The 17,183-nt window shown below is 38.9% G+C and overlaps 2 long non-coding RNA genes across 4 annotated transcripts in view; both read left to right on the top strand.

The window, feature by feature from the left end:
* The window catches only part of LOC125930807 (uncharacterized), a 98,364-nt gene that overhangs the window by 17,111 nt on the left and 64,070 nt on the right, over positions 1–17,183 (top strand). The window lies entirely within an intron of this gene.
* LOC125930806 (uncharacterized) lies at positions 5,610–7,547 on the top strand. The gene is made up of 2 exons (XR_007460249.1): positions 5,610–6,958; positions 7,145–7,547. It is a non-coding gene; the product is annotated as an uncharacterized LOC125930806 (long non-coding RNA).

The raw sequence follows: 17,183 nt of genomic DNA, 5'->3' as shown, positions 1-17,183 counted from the left end.
ATTGAAGAGATTTCTTAGCTTATCAGTACTTCTATTAAAGGCACTATAGTAGAAAACAATGTGTTCATCTTTGTGTTTGGTGTAGTTTATGTTAAAGGAAGGAGGAATTAGGAAATACTTGACTTAGTATACTTTAGTTCAAAACAGGCCAGTTTTAGGGAAAAAACTTATATTTAAGAACCCCATTAGGCAGAAGTGGAGCCAAAATCAGAAATAGGGTCCTACCAACAGAGGGCATACCTGTGAACAGTCTGAGAGTTTATCATCAGTGCTGAGAGGACTGTAGGCAAAGCATATATTATTCTAGCTGTGTAATTTTCAAGTGCTAAAGACAACCTGTCCTTTTTATACAAGTTATACATTAGTCATGTGTGTGAGATTCCAAAATAGTATGATTGAGACAGTTTTCAAGGACAGGGGTAACACCTTAAACTCAAATGTATCTCTTTAGAACCTGTGTGTGGGTCAGCAAAATCTGGAAGTCAGCAGTACATTAATTAAATAGCATATTATTTAATAGTAACTAATCTATTAATATAAAACCCAGGTTAGTAGATATTAATTAATATATTAGCTAATTATTATGTTTCTATAGTAATACAAAATGTATTTACACATTAATGAATTTAACATATATATAAATATTTTGTTATTTTAGGTCTTTGTTGGCCATGGAATATTTGATCATTTTTGGCCTTATTTATGCAAGTCAGTGAAAACATTTTGAAGTCCTACTTTTTAAAAAATTCAAGTGTATTTATAATAGCTGTGCCATCCTTTAGACTTTTTAAAGTAATAGAATCATTTCTTCAAATAAACTCTTGTGTGGAAGCCCAGTATGCTCATAACTGCATTAGCAGTATACCCATTATAGAGGACTGGCCATTTGTAGAAATATATCCTCATGTTTTAAATCTTGTTTCTTATATCTAGTCTGGAAATTCTGTACTTTGTGGATATATTTTCTATATTCACTATAATTTAACAGAATGAAAAATTATATAGAAGAGGATAATAAATATGCTACTGACCTATGATCATAGAACCTGTGCTTGGAGTTGCTATCCAGTAGTGGAACTAGATTTGTAAGAATACATCCATCATCTCTAGTTTGGACCCCTTTGTAACCAGCACTGCAGTCTGTGACCTATAGCTACTTGGTCCAGAATATAATGTCTACTATCCCTAGAAACACATTTCTCATTAAGGAACTTCCTTTTTGTGCTTCCACTACTGTTCTTTTAACAGTTTCTGTTTTTGCTCTATTCAGCTACACCTTTGCCACCTTTGGACTCAAAAACCTGTTTGTCCAGTTCAATAAATGTTTTTTTTTTTTTTTTCTCTCTCTCTCATTCATGACTTATATTATTGTAAGCTCATAAATATTTGGAACTGTATATACTTTTTGTATGTTTAGATTGTTTTAAAAACTGGTACCATATGGAGAAGTTGGGCATTAGCAGTGGAGTCTTTCAGAATTAAGAGTTTTTGCCTTCATGGTATTTATCACATGGCTATTTTTAAAGAACAAAATAAGTCAGGTAGCCAATCTGACTGCCAGTAAATTGCAATTCAGACTTTTCCACTTTTGTCTAAAATGTACATATAAAAAGATAGAAACGGGGTATAATTTGATCATCAGTGAATCTTTTCAATAAAAATATACCCAGAGTCTTTATTCTTTTTTTGTTGTTGTTATTGAAGTATAATCAACATACAGTGTTACATTAGTCTCAGGTATACACTATGATTCCACAGTTCTATACATTACAGCCCAGAGTCTTATATCAAATAATGTTTATTGAGACCCTACCATGTGCTCATTACGCTAAGCCTTGGGAGGTGGACAGCAAGAAGTCAGATTCAGTATACAGTGGCAAATTAAATGAACATGATCCTGGCCTCATGGCATAGATATATTACAAATACACATATATACACACACACAAAAATATACTAATATAATAAGTATAATATAATACTCTGATACAAGTTCCAAAGGAAATAAACAGAGTTCTTCAATGGGAGTAAAAGAAGTTACTTTAAATAAAACAGTCAAAACAGGAATGTGAAGTGAAAAGAAAGCATTCTAAGCAGACAATAGCTTGTGCAAAGGCCTTGAGGCCCACTAAAGTACTGGGCTTATTCAAGGAACAAGACCTTAAGTTCCATGAGGAAAAGATATTTTTCTTTTGTCTAAAACAACATATGTTATGTAACAATCACTAAAGAAATATTTGTGTACAGCTGAATGAATATCTGTATACCTAGGATTTAGTGAGTACAAGTTGAGGTTGAAGAGGTAGGCAAAGATCAGCTATGCCAAGCCTTGTTAAAAATTGAGGGACCTAATTCACATTTTATAAAGGTCACTCACAACTGTGAGAGGAACTGTTTGGTAGAAGAAGGGAAACCCAGGTTCATGATGCAGTGGAGGTAGAGACAGTGGACCAAAGAAATCAGTAAACAACTATGTTAGAGCCAAGGTCAATGGGTTTAACTTCCTGCCCACTTCAGCAGCTTAGCAAAGTGATTGTGTCCAATATAGATCTTTATACCCCTGGAACTCCCATAGCCCTTCAACCCCCAGACCAAGCCTGGAAAGAAATTAACCTTTAGCTGAGAATTTAATCAAGCCCTTAAAGAAAGTAATTTCAGAGTTTCTCCTGAGTCTTTGTGTAATTAAGGGAATGACCATCTTAAATGAAGTCACAAGGACGATGAAGAATATAGATTATTTTATAACTGCCTTGGTTTATGCCCAATGAGTATTTCTTTTGAAGAGATTTTACCACACATACAGAAGCAAAAGCAAGGTACAATCATTTTTGAAATAGTGCTAAGTTAGGGGCCCCTGGGTGTCTCAGTTGGTTAAGTGTCTGACTCTTGGTTTTGGGTCAGGTCATGATCTCACCATTTGTGATTTCGAGCCCCACATTGGGCTCTGCGCTGAACGTGCAGAGTCTTAGAGTTTCTCTGCCCCTCCCTTTCTCTCCCTCTCTCTCAAAAAATAAATAAACATAAGAAAGTTTAAAAAATAGTGCTAAACTAAATAAAGCCATGATACTAAACTAATGGTTATTCTTAGAAAAGGCTTGCCTCTCTCACACTTCCTGTGGCAATGTTGCAAGGAAATAGTTGTTTTCATGGAGACTCTACCTGTTGTTCTAGTCAGTGGCCAATAGAATTGTGCCTAGGGACTGGCAGAGAAGTGTCTGGGATGCTAAGGAGCAATTGCTTGGTGGGTAACTTAGAAGGACATTAAGACAAAGCCTCTTTTCCCCCAACATATACTAAAAATAACCTTGACCAGAGCTGTGAGGCTGACAGTTGTTTTATAACATTGATTAGCACATAGGTTCTCAGTGAATCAGGATTTGCTACCTCACAGGGTTAAGTAGCCTGTTTCACTTTTGTATTGATCTAGTCATTAGAGTTACTTCTTTCATTGAGCCAAGGCTTTTCCACCTTTATTCCCACCTGTTGTATGTAGTTTTACTCTCTCAATCTCTAGCAAATAAGGCTGATCACTTTTGTTGGAATTTTAAGATTTAATTTATTTTGGAACGGCTGCCTGGGCTACTTTTAATCCTCTAGTATATTGCAAGAGAAAATGAATCAGTGGCAAGAATTAAGCTTACAAGATGCAGAGGACAAAGTGCCGCCTGTGAAGGTAAATTTTGTCTTAAGATTTGCCAGTCCATGCAGCCCTTTTAATGAGGCAACTCAGTCTACATCTGTCTAGCCAAAATAAGTAAAAAACAGATCATTGCCCTATTCCCTTCCCCTCCTCCATTCCTAAGCCACTTACATAACTGGTAGAAAATTACCAAGATCCCCCATTGAGTTGTAAGGTACCATCCTTCCACGGCCTTGACTTTGGCTGTCCCTTTCGCGGCACTCTCCCTCTGTGTATTCTATTCGGTCTCCTGCCCTCCTTCTTCAGCAGCTATTCCTCCACCCATTTTGCCTCTTCCAGAAATGTAACCTTTGTGCCATACTCGTCATCTTGTAGTTTAACCCCTTTTTAAGAAAAAAATTCCTTTATCTTCATTGTATCTGGGCCTCTTGGAGAACAGAGAAATACGCACTGTCCCTCAGTCAGTTTGTACCAGAAACAGTAATACAACATGTATAGTCAACTGTACAAACATGTTAAATTTGGAAAACAGGGAAAAGTAAACATCTATAATCATACCATACTAACACAAATCCATTCATCTGTTTATTTATACGCTTATTCATTCATTCAAGTCACCAGATATTTACTGACTACCTATTATGGTAGTAACTGCCATGCCTTGTAGGGAATTATGTTCTGGTAAGGGAACTGTAGCTAAGTAGAAACAACCACTAAAATACCACTGTTTCGGTATATTTTTATTGGATCTTAATCTTACAGTTTTTCTAATACATTGCAATTATACAGTCTATACAGTCTTGCATGCTTTATTCTACTTTTTAACTTACAGCACATGACAAGAGAGGGGCAAAACTATTTATTCAATATTTTTGCCTGTCAGGAATAAGATCCTATTATTTTTTTTTTAATGTTTATTTATTTTTGAGGCAGAGACAGAGCATAAGTGGGGGAGGGACAGAGAGAGAGAGGGAGACACAGAATCCGAAGCAGGCTCCAAGCTCTGAGCTATCAGCACAGAGCCTGATGCGGGGCTTGAACTCACAAACCGTAAGATCATGACCTGAGCCGAAGTCAGTCACTCAACTGACTGAGCCACCCAGACACCCCAAGATCCTATTATTTTTAACCTGAGTCTGCAGTTCATATAGCAGGCCCTGCTCCTGATCTGCTTCACAGAGCCTATCTCTAGCTATACTGTTTGTCCACCTTATAACTGGGTGAGCTTTGGGTAGATAGGTACTTCTCACTGCCCAGCAGTCTTCAATAAGGGTGCCAGTTGAGCTCACTCTTATTTAATTGGAGGCTGGGGCAGAATAGGCATCAGTCTGTGAAGAGAATCAGCCCTGGGCCAGCTATTTCAGTTCCTTACAGATCAGCGTGCATGCGGATGATAGAGGTCTCACAACTTGAACCATAAGACAGTGATCCTGTGGATGTTTTCTCATCTCTTGCCTCGACTCTTCTTCCTTTATTCCTTCCTTCCTCCCTCCTTCCTTCCTTCCTTCCTTCCTTCCATCCTTCCTTCCTTCCACAGTCTTATTCTTTTACCTTTTCTCCTCCCAGATTTTCACAAAAGACTACTTGTTTTTTTTTTCTGGAATGCCACCTCTCCACATGGAAAAAGTGAAGGCCTAGTTCATTTGATTTCTTCTTGTAGTTTTACTCTCAGGAATAGAGAAGGGGGAGGGAATAGGGCAATGATCTGTTTTTCACTTTTTTTGGCTAGATAGCTACAGATTCAGTTACCTCATTAAAAAGGCGGCAGTAGGTCACGATCTCGCGGTCCGTGAGTTCGAGCCCCGCGTCAGGCTCTGGGCTGATGGCTCGGAGCCTGGAGCCTGTTTCTGATTCTGTGTCTCCCTCTCTCTCTGCCCCTCCCCCGTTCATGCTCTGTCTCTCTCTGTCCCAAAAATAAATTAAAAAAAAAAACGTTGAAAAAAAAAATTTTTTTTTTTTAAAAAAAAGGCGGCAGTGACTGGCAAATCTTAAGACAAAACTTACCTTCACGTGGGGCACTTTGTCCTCTGCATCTTATAAGTTTAATTCTAGCCACTGCTTCATTTTCTCTAGCAGTATATTAGTCTTACAAATTTCATAGCCTCAGGTGTCCATTTGGGGTCTGTAGCTTTAGCCCTTGCCTGGTTTCTGCTCTCTTTGTAGTTAGAATCATATTTTAATATAACTAAGTCATACCCTATTATTTTTTTTTTTTTACAATTCAGTGGTTTTTAGCATATTCACAAAGTTGTGCGACCATCACCACAATCTAATTTAAGAACTTTTTCATCACCTCCGTAAGAAACCACCCATCCATTAGCTGTCACTCTTCATTTCCCTTACTCTTCTGCCAGCCCTAATTAACCACTCGTCTATTTTCTGTCTCTGTAATCTGTCATTTCTACTGTTGGTAGAGAGGATAAGTGCAGATGGGGAGAAAGGTGAGCTCTGGTTCAGAAGTGAGCTTCTGCTTCTGATTTCTGCTTATCTGCCATCCCCCAAACTTGAAGTTAAATAAAACTCCTTGCCTCTTTGAAGATGTTCTTCCAAAGATTTCCATCTGATCTCCAAAAGATAATTATACATAATATCTGTAAACATAAATATATTCCTAAATGTACTCTTATTTCATAAGTTTGATCTTATTTCTTGTGAATGAGTGATCCTAGTGCACACACATGCACACACACTCACCTGGCCCCTATATTTCAAAGCCTTCTTCAAAGCCAGACAAAGCCAGACAATGAAGGGCATCATGCCTCAAACACTGTCCCCTAATTTCCTGATTCCTAGGTTTTCCAAATCAGGCTGCCATACTTATATCTTGGTGATTTTTAGATATCTCACAATACTAAGTAACAGTAAAGAGTGGGAGTCAGTAGAATGAACCATGGGGAATGACTTGGGGGAAACACCCCTGTCTGCTGTGTATACAATTAGAATTGACCAGGGAGAGACAAAGAGGGGTGGCAGGGCAGTATGAGAAGGCTCTTTAGCAGTTATCTTTTCCAGCTAGAGCATCTTGGCCTACCTAGCATCCCCACCCCTCCAGAGTGGTCCTTTGTGATGTCTAAGCTCCCCTTAACCACCATTGGCTGCAGTGAGTGCCCTGCTGACTAAACAGAGCAGAAGGGGTGTGACTCCCCATTGTTCTGGGAGAGGTATATATACAGAGGACAAACTCCTGGGGTTAGACAACTGAGAGGCTGCAAGATGGCAAAAGTGGTGAAGAAATCATGGAAACCACAAACCACAAGCACCAAGCGGTGGAAGAAGAGGAAGACCACCTCTCAACCCAGATCAAGAGGCATTAGCAAGGTCAGATGACCCTACCCAAGCTTCTCTTCCTTTTCCCCATTTATGTTCCCCCCACCCCACCAGTCCCCTTCCCAGATAATCCTGCCTCTGCCTGGCACAAACCTCCTCCTTAGCTCTCCACTTTCCACCCAGCCCCCATTCCCTTGTCCCAACCCAGTCTCTGGGCTCACCTTGTTGCCTTACCAGGTGCTAAAGACATACAAGAAGATGAAAAGATCACTTCACATGAGTTTAAGAAAAAAAATACTCTCCTAAAGTTATAACTACTTCAAGAAGAAAGAAGAGAGCAAGGAGGGCCAATTAATTTCACCCATAGACTGAGCCAAAAGCAGCCAGGCCAGACCCAACGGACTCTATAGAACTACACCATTCCAAGACAAGACCGGTGCAAACACTACATACAGAGCAAGCTTCAGAGACCTCAGACGGTCTGCCTCTAGAGTCCTGGCTGCGGAGAAGTGGCCAACTGCGTAGAGACTGATACAGATGCTAATATGAAACATGGAACACAAATGGAGGTGATTAAAATAAAACCAATAGGGTGTAAGAAGCCCCTCCAAAAAATAAAATCAGGCATTCTGCATAGAAATGAAGCGTGTTGCAGGGGCGCCTGGGTGGCGCAGTCGGTTAAGCGTCAGACTTCAGCCAGGTCACGATCTCGCGGTCCGTGAGTTCGAGCCCCGCGTCAGGCTCTGGGCTGATGGCTCGGAGCCTGGAGCCTGTTTCCGATTCTGTGTCTCCCTCTCTCTCTGCCCCTCCCCCGTTCATGCTCTGTCTCTCTCTGTCCCAAAAATAAATAAAAAACGTTGAAAAAAAAAATTTTTTTTTTAAATAAAAAAAAAATAAAAAAAAAAAAAGATTGTTCCTCAGAATAAGAGAGTGAAATGACAGAGAGGTTTAGCATCTTTGTTGTAAACCAAGCTCTTGGCCCCCTGATGTCTGCCTGAGGAGAAAATGTACATACAGCTTACCAGGGATGGAAAAATGCCCTTTACACCAGAGTCTCTATCCATGGCAGATGAGTTTAACAACTTCCTTAATTCCTTCCTTCACCTATATATGGGTGAAAATCAGCAGAACATAGCAAATGCCCATGCTCACTCTAATAGACTTAAAGGCAAGGGGACCAAAAAAAAAAAAAAAAAAAGGAAAAAGCAAAGATGTCCCTAGGAGTCTCTAACTTTGTCAGTCATGATTCACAACTGAACTGCTCAGGTCACTTGGGAATAATTTAGTTGGAAGTTGAAGGTCCCTGAGCTTCACTGGCTCCCTCATCCTCTATTGACCTTCTGGTGAATTGTAACAAAGGACAGCAGCACCAGGCCCAGACACCAGGAGAGGGTACTCATGTGGCCACATCAAGCAGAGGCCTCACCAGATGCTCATCTCTGGAATGATTCTGCCCAGCTTCCCCAATCTCACCCTGCCTATCAATCATCCATCCCCTTTAAAACCCAGAATGGAGCACTCAGTGTGCCCTGCAGAGTCAGAGTTTAAATATTTTCTAAGGATATAATTTCTAACTTATTATAAATATTGATATTTAAAATAAACTGTTACATTAGTCCTTTTTTTTAAATCTGCAGTATTTTCAGATAAATTCTACCCCTCTTTGCTATGGATTTAAGCGTGGGAGGTGCCACCAGACAGGGTTATTATTTGGCCTGTATTTTTCTCAGAAAACTTTGAATCTGCTTAAGTATTTAAACAAGCATATGGTGAGACCATTCTTCGCCATGCTGTATGAATGAGATGATTTTTTTTTTGTAGATTCTTAAAGGCTACTATTATCTGATACTGGCCTGAACCATAATGACAAGGGCAGTCTGAGCCCTGTGCACTCTGTGCTTGCAAGATGTGTTAGCTGCAAGCTGTACCCCAGCAGTAGAGCTTATTCGCTCTATATCCATAGAGCGAATATCCATAGTTTATCCATAGTTTATCCATAACTAATTGTATGGAGTTTAAAAATCAGATGTCCAGTGTTGTATAGCATCTTTTGTGAACAGGAATGTTTTGACCATATTTTGCTAGTGAAAAATAACACAGGTGTTATCTATATCGATTAGCTGAATATTTTTTATTTATTTATTTTGAAAGTGTGATGGGAGGGGCAGAGAGAGAGAGAGGGAGAGAGAATCCCAAGCAGGCTGCACACTGACAGAGTGGAGCCCAGTGCGGGGCTCTAACTCACGAACTGTGAGATCATGACCTAAGCTGAAATCCAAGAGTCGAACGCTTAACCGACTGAGCCACCCAGGTGCCTCTAGGTTAGCTGAAATTTAAAATGCTGATGGCATAACATTGAAAACAGTCTCTCCTTCATCACCTTTGGCCCTTTCCAAATTTTTTTTATTACATTTAGAACAAGTTCCTTTGTCTCTGGAAAGATGGATCCACAGAAAACTGACAGCATTAGTTGCCTCTAGGAAAGGAAACTGAGTAGCTGGCACTGGTGTGGGAAGAAAATTCCCGTTGTCTGTCCTCTTGTGTCTATTGAATTCTAAGCCATGTGAATTGCATATTCAAACTTAAAATACAATTTAAAAAATAAGAGTTAACTAATTATGTAATAACTTAAAAAAAAAAAAAGACTTTGCTTGCCAGAATTGTAGTAAGATGTATTTCTTTTGGTTTTCAATCATTAAAACATTTCTCTAGTTCTTGAAGATTTGTCCACCAGTATGCACTGTAATAACATAATGGCAACAAAAAATTACTGGTAGGAAGACATCAAAACAGATTAATGAAGCCAGATTAGCAAACAGGGGCCCAAGCAAGAAACTAAGACTAAAAGTATCCCAACTTTTTATTTATTTATTTATTTATTTATTTATTTATTTTAATTTTTTTTAATGTTTATTTATTTTTGAGACAGAGACAGAGCATGAACAGGGGAGGAGCAGAGAGAGAGGGAGACACAGAATACGAAACAGGCTCCAGGCTCTGAGCTGTCAGCACAGAGCCCGACGCGGGGCTCGAATTCACAGACCGTGAGATCATGACCTGAGCCGAAGTCAGACGCTTAACCGACCAAGCCACCCAGGCACCCCCCAACTTTTTATTTTTAAAATAAATCCACCAGTAGTTAAATATGTTACAAATACCATATTTGCTTTATCACTAATCTGTTTTGGTCTTCAGTAGACCCAACGGACACCGAGCTGTCTGGGACTTTGTCTGATCTTGTTAACAGTTTCATCAGAATGTCCTGATAGGACTTTGTCCTGTGAAACCCTATAGCATATTATTCTCCCATCACCAGAGCTGCTGGTGTGGTATCCTCAAAGATACTGCAGACCTGAGGGTGTTACCTGCTTTTACAACTTGGATCTGGGCCCTTTTATGTTTAATCAAGAGAACTCAGCATTAACTGAATTAATCATTAACTGTTGTCAGGTGTGTTATAGGGAGGTCCTGTGGAACTGGCATAAGGGAAGGGAAGAATTAGGGCTCCTTGGAGGAGTTATATCCATTTATAATAAACTGGTGATCTAGTAAATAATATGTTTGTGAGTGTGAACCACTCTAGCAAATTAATCGAACCCAGCGAGGGGTTTGTGGGAACTTACTGGTTCTAGGCAGTGGGTGAAGAGCACAGGTAACAACAAGCTGGACTTGGGATTGGACCTGAAGTGAGTGGCGGGGGGGGGGGGGGGGGGGGTGGCGCAGAGGCGGGGCAGTATTGCCAGTTAGAATCGTTAACTGGGATGTGATGCTATCCCAGGTAGATAGTGTCAGAATTAGGTTGAAGTGTAGAATACCCAGCTGGGGTCTGAGAATTGTTTAGCATGGTGAAAAACACATACATTGTAATTGCTGTTGGAATCGTATTAAACGCAGGGTTCAGGTGCCAAACAGAGAAGGAACTAGAACACTTAAAGGAGATTATTGTTAGATTATCTGCATTTCTAAGTTAAAAAAACAAATTATCATGAGGCTAATAGAACAGCTTTAAAGTAAAAGAAAATGGTACAGACTTTGTAGTTTCATCTCAGCAGCCCCCCTTCTGCATGAGAGGTAAAGAGTGTAAACTGGAGAATTTTTGTCTACATGCTTTGCCCAACAAGATTTCCAAAAAGCAGAAGATACTTCAGAGAAATAACTATTTTCCCTGGAAATAACAGAAAGAATAATTAACAGTTGAGGACCACTCTAGGGAAAATCATGGTAGGGATTCATGGTGAACCCCCTGAATAAGTCCGAAAAGCTGCTCACCACACTGCCTTCCTGCCCTTATACAGAAGCTCAAAGATTTACTATCAGAGCTCCTTTCTGTTTTTGCTGTCCTGGATCCCAAAGAAAGCCACCAAATATACCATATTTTTTTCTTAAGATATTCATCATACTCGATCTAATGATTTTTACTTTTTTTTAATTAAAGTGTAATTGACGGAGTGCCTGAGTGGCTCAGTCGGTTGAGCGTCCGACTTCCACTCAGGTCGTGATCTCACAGTTCGTGAGTTTGAGCCCCACATCAGGCTCTGTGCTGACAGCTCAGGGCCTGGAGCCTGCTTCGGATTCTGTGTCTCCCTAGTTCTCTACTCCTCCCCTGCTCACACTCTGTCTCTCTCTCAAAAATAAAGATTAAAAATAAATAAAGTGTAATTGACATGACAATATCCTATAAGTTTCAGATGTGCATCATAGTGATTCGATATTTTTATACATTACAAAAGGATCCGCATGATAAATCTGGTTACCATCTGTCACCATACAAAGTTATTACAGTACTTTTGACTATATTTCCTATGCTATACATTACACTCCATGGCTTACTTATTTTATAACTGGAAGTTTGTATCTCTTAATCCCTTTCACCTGTTTTGCTTGGCTCCCCCACCAGCCTCTCCCCACTTTGGTAACCAGCAGTATGTTTCCTGTATCTGAATCTGTTTCTGTTTTGTTCATTTTTTGTGTGTTTTTTAGATTCTACATATAAGCAAAATCATAGGATTCTTCTTCCTCTGACTTATTTCACTTAGTGATCTTTACTTTTCAATGCAATCCATCAAATACTTTTTGTTTCCTACATTATTTCTATTTAAGTACAGAATTGAATTTAGTTGTTTTAATAATCATATATGCAAAATTCCAAATTATAGGTAGCTCCATTCATCAATTTCTGAAAAGCTTTTTAGTTTGTTTTTATAATATTTAGTTTCTAACTTTCATTGCTCTGGTTTTTGTTTTGTTTTGTTTTGTGTTCTTAATCCTATGATTTAACTTTCTGTTTAGCCTAAACCTCAGGCTTGGGAACCATTTCTTCACATATTTGTAAGTAATTGTTCATCCTGCCTGAATGTCTTGCATTTGACTGAACATGCCTAGTTCTTTTAACAATTTCTCATAGGTCTAATTTTATAAACCTTTAATCAGTTGCTGTTCTCCTCTGAATATGCTCCAAGTTTTTTCTCTTTGTACAGCATGACATGAAAATTAAATATGGTTTGTTCCAACTGAAGCCTGCCCAATGCCAAATAAAGCAAAAATAATTGCTTCCTTTTTTTTCACACATACGCCTTAATGCAATCCTATAAAGCATTTGTCTCTTATTTCGACATAGAGAAGACTCATCCAATTTAACACCAACCATAATTGTTGGATCTCACTTCACTTTGTTTCATCTATGGCTGTCCTAGCCGGTATTTCCACATGTTTGTTGCAAGTCACTGGCATATTAAAAGTTAATTGTTAAGTCTATAAAATGATTTCTTCCACATATTCTTACTTCAAAGATTGTTCCATAAACAGTTGGTATAAATGTGAACGTAATGGTAAGGGTCTCAAGAACTAAGACTTGAATGATTCTGAGGGTTTTTTTGGTTTTTTGCAGCCTCAGTGAGAGAACACATTTGTGTATCATGTTTTGATATGAAGTGATCACAAAGAATTTACCCATAATAAGGCACCACAGTTTTGAGTTATTTATGTATATACATGTATGTGTACACACACATACACACACACATTTATGAGTGACATAAATATCACTTTGATCCGATATGATTTCCTGAGAGAGAAGGGTAAAATTACAGCTGACCTGCAGGGAGTTATACATAATCCACAGCCTACCTTTGTGGCCATTTTGAATTATTTTCATTTTTTTTGAGTTCACTTTTCAAATTTTTGCCTATGACTAGATAGAAGAGGAAATTACAAATGAATGCATCAGCATGTATACTACACAAAAATAAAATGTCTATGAGCATTATTATTAGTTGACACCTAATAACTATGATGGCCAAATGAGAGCTCTCAAAGTAATAATATAAAAATCCTCCTTACATTAGTAACAAGGGTGGGGGGAATCTACCAATTACATGTTTTTATTTTAGCAATAAAATAAGGTTAATTTATATGGTTTTCAATAGTGTGAACTTGTTTTATTAATGTCAATATAGAGTAGAGGTTAGGGGAGAATCATGATATCTTAAAAAAGACATAAGCTGTATCTTGTTGACCCTTACTTGACCAATTTTATTATTATTGTATTTGTAACATTATTAGATGAACATTTAACAAAGTATTTTGTAGTGCAGTTTTCTTCATTTATATGCAAAATTGTTTTGGGTTTTTCTTTTTTTTTTTTTTTTTGCATTTTTTTTTTTGAAATCTGAATGCATCCATGGAAGTATGTCACATAGATAAATATCATCCATCCTTTGTGTTAATGTGGCATAATGATTAAGAAACAATGCTATGCAGGGTGCCTGGGTGTGTCATGATAGGAAGTGGTCACAAAGAATTTACCCATAATAAGGCACCAAAGTTTTGAATTGTTAAGTCGGTGGTTGAGCATCTGACTTCGGTTTAGGTCATCATCTTACGGTTCATGAGTTCAAGCCCTGCGTCATGCTCTGTGCTGACAGCTCAGAGCCTGGAGCCTGTTTCATTCAGGTTCTGTGTCTCCCTCTCCCTCTCTGGCTCTCCCCCACTTGTACTCTTTCTCTCTCAAATGTAAACAGTAAGAAAAAAATTTTTTTCTTAAAGAAACAATGCTATGCTCCTTAATACTCTCAAGGTCTTTGGGATAGTTCAGAACTCACTACATGTTGACAGAACTTTATAATTAAAAAATGTTTAATGTTTTTTATTTTGAGAGATAGCATAAGTGGGGGTGGGGCAGAGAGAGAGGGAGAGAGAGAATCCCAAACACCCCCTGAAGAGCCTGGCTTATGTCTTGATCTCACCAAATGTGAGATCATGACCTGAGAAGAAATGAAGAATCTGATGCTTAACTGACTGAGCCACTCAGGCGCCCCTATAATTTTAAATTTCTTAGAGACTTAAAATCCAGGCTACTATTGGAATACCACAAGCATCTATGAACACATCATTTGGGTTACTAGGTAGCGTCTTCTATTCTCTTCCTCTGCTCTTCAGGCTACTGCGGTAATATTTGTATAGATGTGGTAATGCCTCCTCTTGGTACCAAAGTCAAGTTCATCAGTTCTGTCAAAGTAACTATATCCATGCCAAGAATTCCTTGCACTCTCAATGATTCAATGAGATTTTAGGGAAATGGTCCCTTTAGTTTTTCTTCTTCTATCAGAGCCCTCTTGGATTAGAACCCTGGCATGACTCTCGAAGAACATGTCATTTCCCTCAAACACTAGGCCAGTTTTTTGGAGATAATTCTTCATGAAGTTTGCATTTCTGCACATAAGGTGGATGAAGCATTGACTGCCCCTTGTTCTGGGCTGTCTCTTCAAGATGTTTGTATAGCAAACAACCTGAGAAGATAGAAATGGTATCACCTGGAGCAAAGAACAAACAAGCTTTTACTGTCCATTATAAAAGGTTCAGATTCCCTAGGCTGAAGGTTCCTCTCCTATAATGCAAGCCCCTGCGTGTGCAGGGAATTGGGACTCAAAACTAGTGTCCTCCTCCCCCACCTCAAAAGCTGATATTCTGGATAGTGCTATTGCTGTAGTAAACCCTCCTTTCTCTCTAAATCAAGAGTCTTATGTCTTGTACCAATATCCATGTGGCAGGCTAACTTTTTGGTTTGCAATCAGGGTAAAATCTCTTACAGAAAAAGATTGCTTACAGTTCTTGATATTGCCTTAAACCAAATGCATGTGCTTTTTTTTTTTTTAGTGTTTATTTATTTTTGAGAGAGAGACAAGCAGAGAGAGACAGAGTGTGAGTGGGGAGGGGCAGAGAGAAAGGGAGACACAGAATCTGAGGCAGGCTCCAGGCTATGAGCTGTCAGCACAGAGCCTGACACCAGGCTTGAACTCACAAACTGAGATCATGACCTGAGTTGGAGTTGGACGCCCAACTGACTGAGCCACCCAGGAGCCCCCAAATGCATGAGCTTTGAACCCTAAAAGCCTTTTTAGTCCCTCATGTAAATATATCCTCAGGTAATTGGCTCCACAGTGCTCCAGATAGAACTTCCATGGCTTAATCTTAGAGTGTACAGAGCTCAGGCTCAATATTGGACCCCCTACACATCTCTTTAAGTGTGAATTGTTAATAAGTCAGACTCTTCTTTTTATTATGCTCATATCATGCCTCTTCCTTGAAATATACTTCTGCTTTATTCTGCCACTTTATATTGCATGTGTTCATGAAGCTTTTTCTGAGTACCCCTGCTGTGTTAGATCTGATCCCATTGCATTCAACAGAACTTGAACTCCTGATTAAGGACTAGGCATTAGCTAATGACCAGTAGCTACTCATGAACACATTCATTACTTGGTCTGCTTATCCCTATATTCTCAAAGCTAATTTCTTTGATTCAAAAAAAATAACATATATAGCATATATGAGTTTATTTCCTGGCTTGAAATGGAAACTTATGAAGTTCAGACATAAATATAAAACCAAAACATCTATTTACTAATAATCCAAAGAACATTCTTATCATTAGAATTCTGAAGAACATAAGCCTGTAATAGAAGGGGCTTAAGAGTGTATTAATTTCTGGGGCAGTGCCTAAAGCAATTCTCCTGAGGCCCATTGTACCTCCTTCATATTTCCTCCTTACCCTTTCCCTTAGGAACAACTCAGAATCTTTCCTTCTACAAATTACCATTTTCCTCTCCCCCCTTCTTCTTCCAAATATTATTCCCACTTTCTCTAACCCCAGTTATGGGCTGAATTATTTCCCCTCAAAAACTCAGATGTTGAAGTCCTACCTAATCCCCAGCACCACAGAATGTGACTAGGGGATAGAGTCTTTAGAGAGGTGATTGAGTTGAAAATGAAGTCATTATTGTGGACCCTAGTAAAATATGACTGGTGCCCTTAGAGGAAATTTGGACAGACACACAGGGAGAACACCATGTGAACATAAAGACGGCCATCCACAAGCCAAGGAGAGGGGCCTCAGAAGAACCCAACTTGCCAACACCTTGAATTTGGACTTCTAGCCTCCAGAACTGTAAGAAAATAGATTTCTGGTTTTGTAAGCCACCCAGTCTGTGGTACTTTGTATAGCAGCCCTACCAAACTAACACACCCACCCCTTCCCATCAGCTATGCATTCAGTCTTGCTGTTTGCACCCTACCCTTCCCTGGGACCTTCTATTTCCTCTGTGTTCACATGTCAATATTCAATTCAGCAGACCCTTTAAATTACAAATTCTTTGAAGGGTACAATGAATCACTCTTCTTGATGATTCCATTTCCAGCAGATTACCCCATCATGCCACTGCAAGTCCTTAGCATTAGCAGGCAAATCTTAACATGGCTCATGTCTAGCAAGAAAGACTGGTTTTCAATCACTATCTTTAAAAATAAGGAGGATCTTTTCCAGAAGTTTCCAGCAAACCTCTTCTGGAATCGAATTGACAAGTATTGGATTATTTGCCTATTCTTAGCAGGAAGGAATAAATGAATATAGTGGTGTTAGTCCATTTAGAGCCCATCCCTGGAGCTAGGAATTTGACTAGTAGCATCTGTAAGTCTCATAGGCTACAAGGGCAAGGTATAGATACCTGGACAAAGGATCTGTTAGGAGGAAGAGGAAAATAGATACTCGGTGTCCAACCAACATTGTCCGTTGTACCCAAAATACTGTTCTGACAAATTGATAATTTAAAAAAATGATGTTTATATAGCACTTACTATTCTAGATTAATTTTATGTGTTATAAATAGCATGTAAGATAGATACCTTTAGTGTTCTTTTTTTTTTTTAACAATTATACTTATTTAAGTAATTTCTGTACCCAACATGGAACTTGAACTCATGACCCCAAATCGAGAGTAGC

This window comes from Panthera uncia, chromosome A2, assembly GCF_023721935.1.
Source record: "Panthera uncia isolate 11264 chromosome A2, Puncia_PCG_1.0, whole genome shotgun sequence".
Lineage (NCBI taxonomy): Eukaryota > Metazoa > Chordata > Mammalia > Carnivora > Felidae > Panthera > Panthera uncia.
This window is presented reverse-complemented; position numbering and strand designations above follow the sequence as displayed.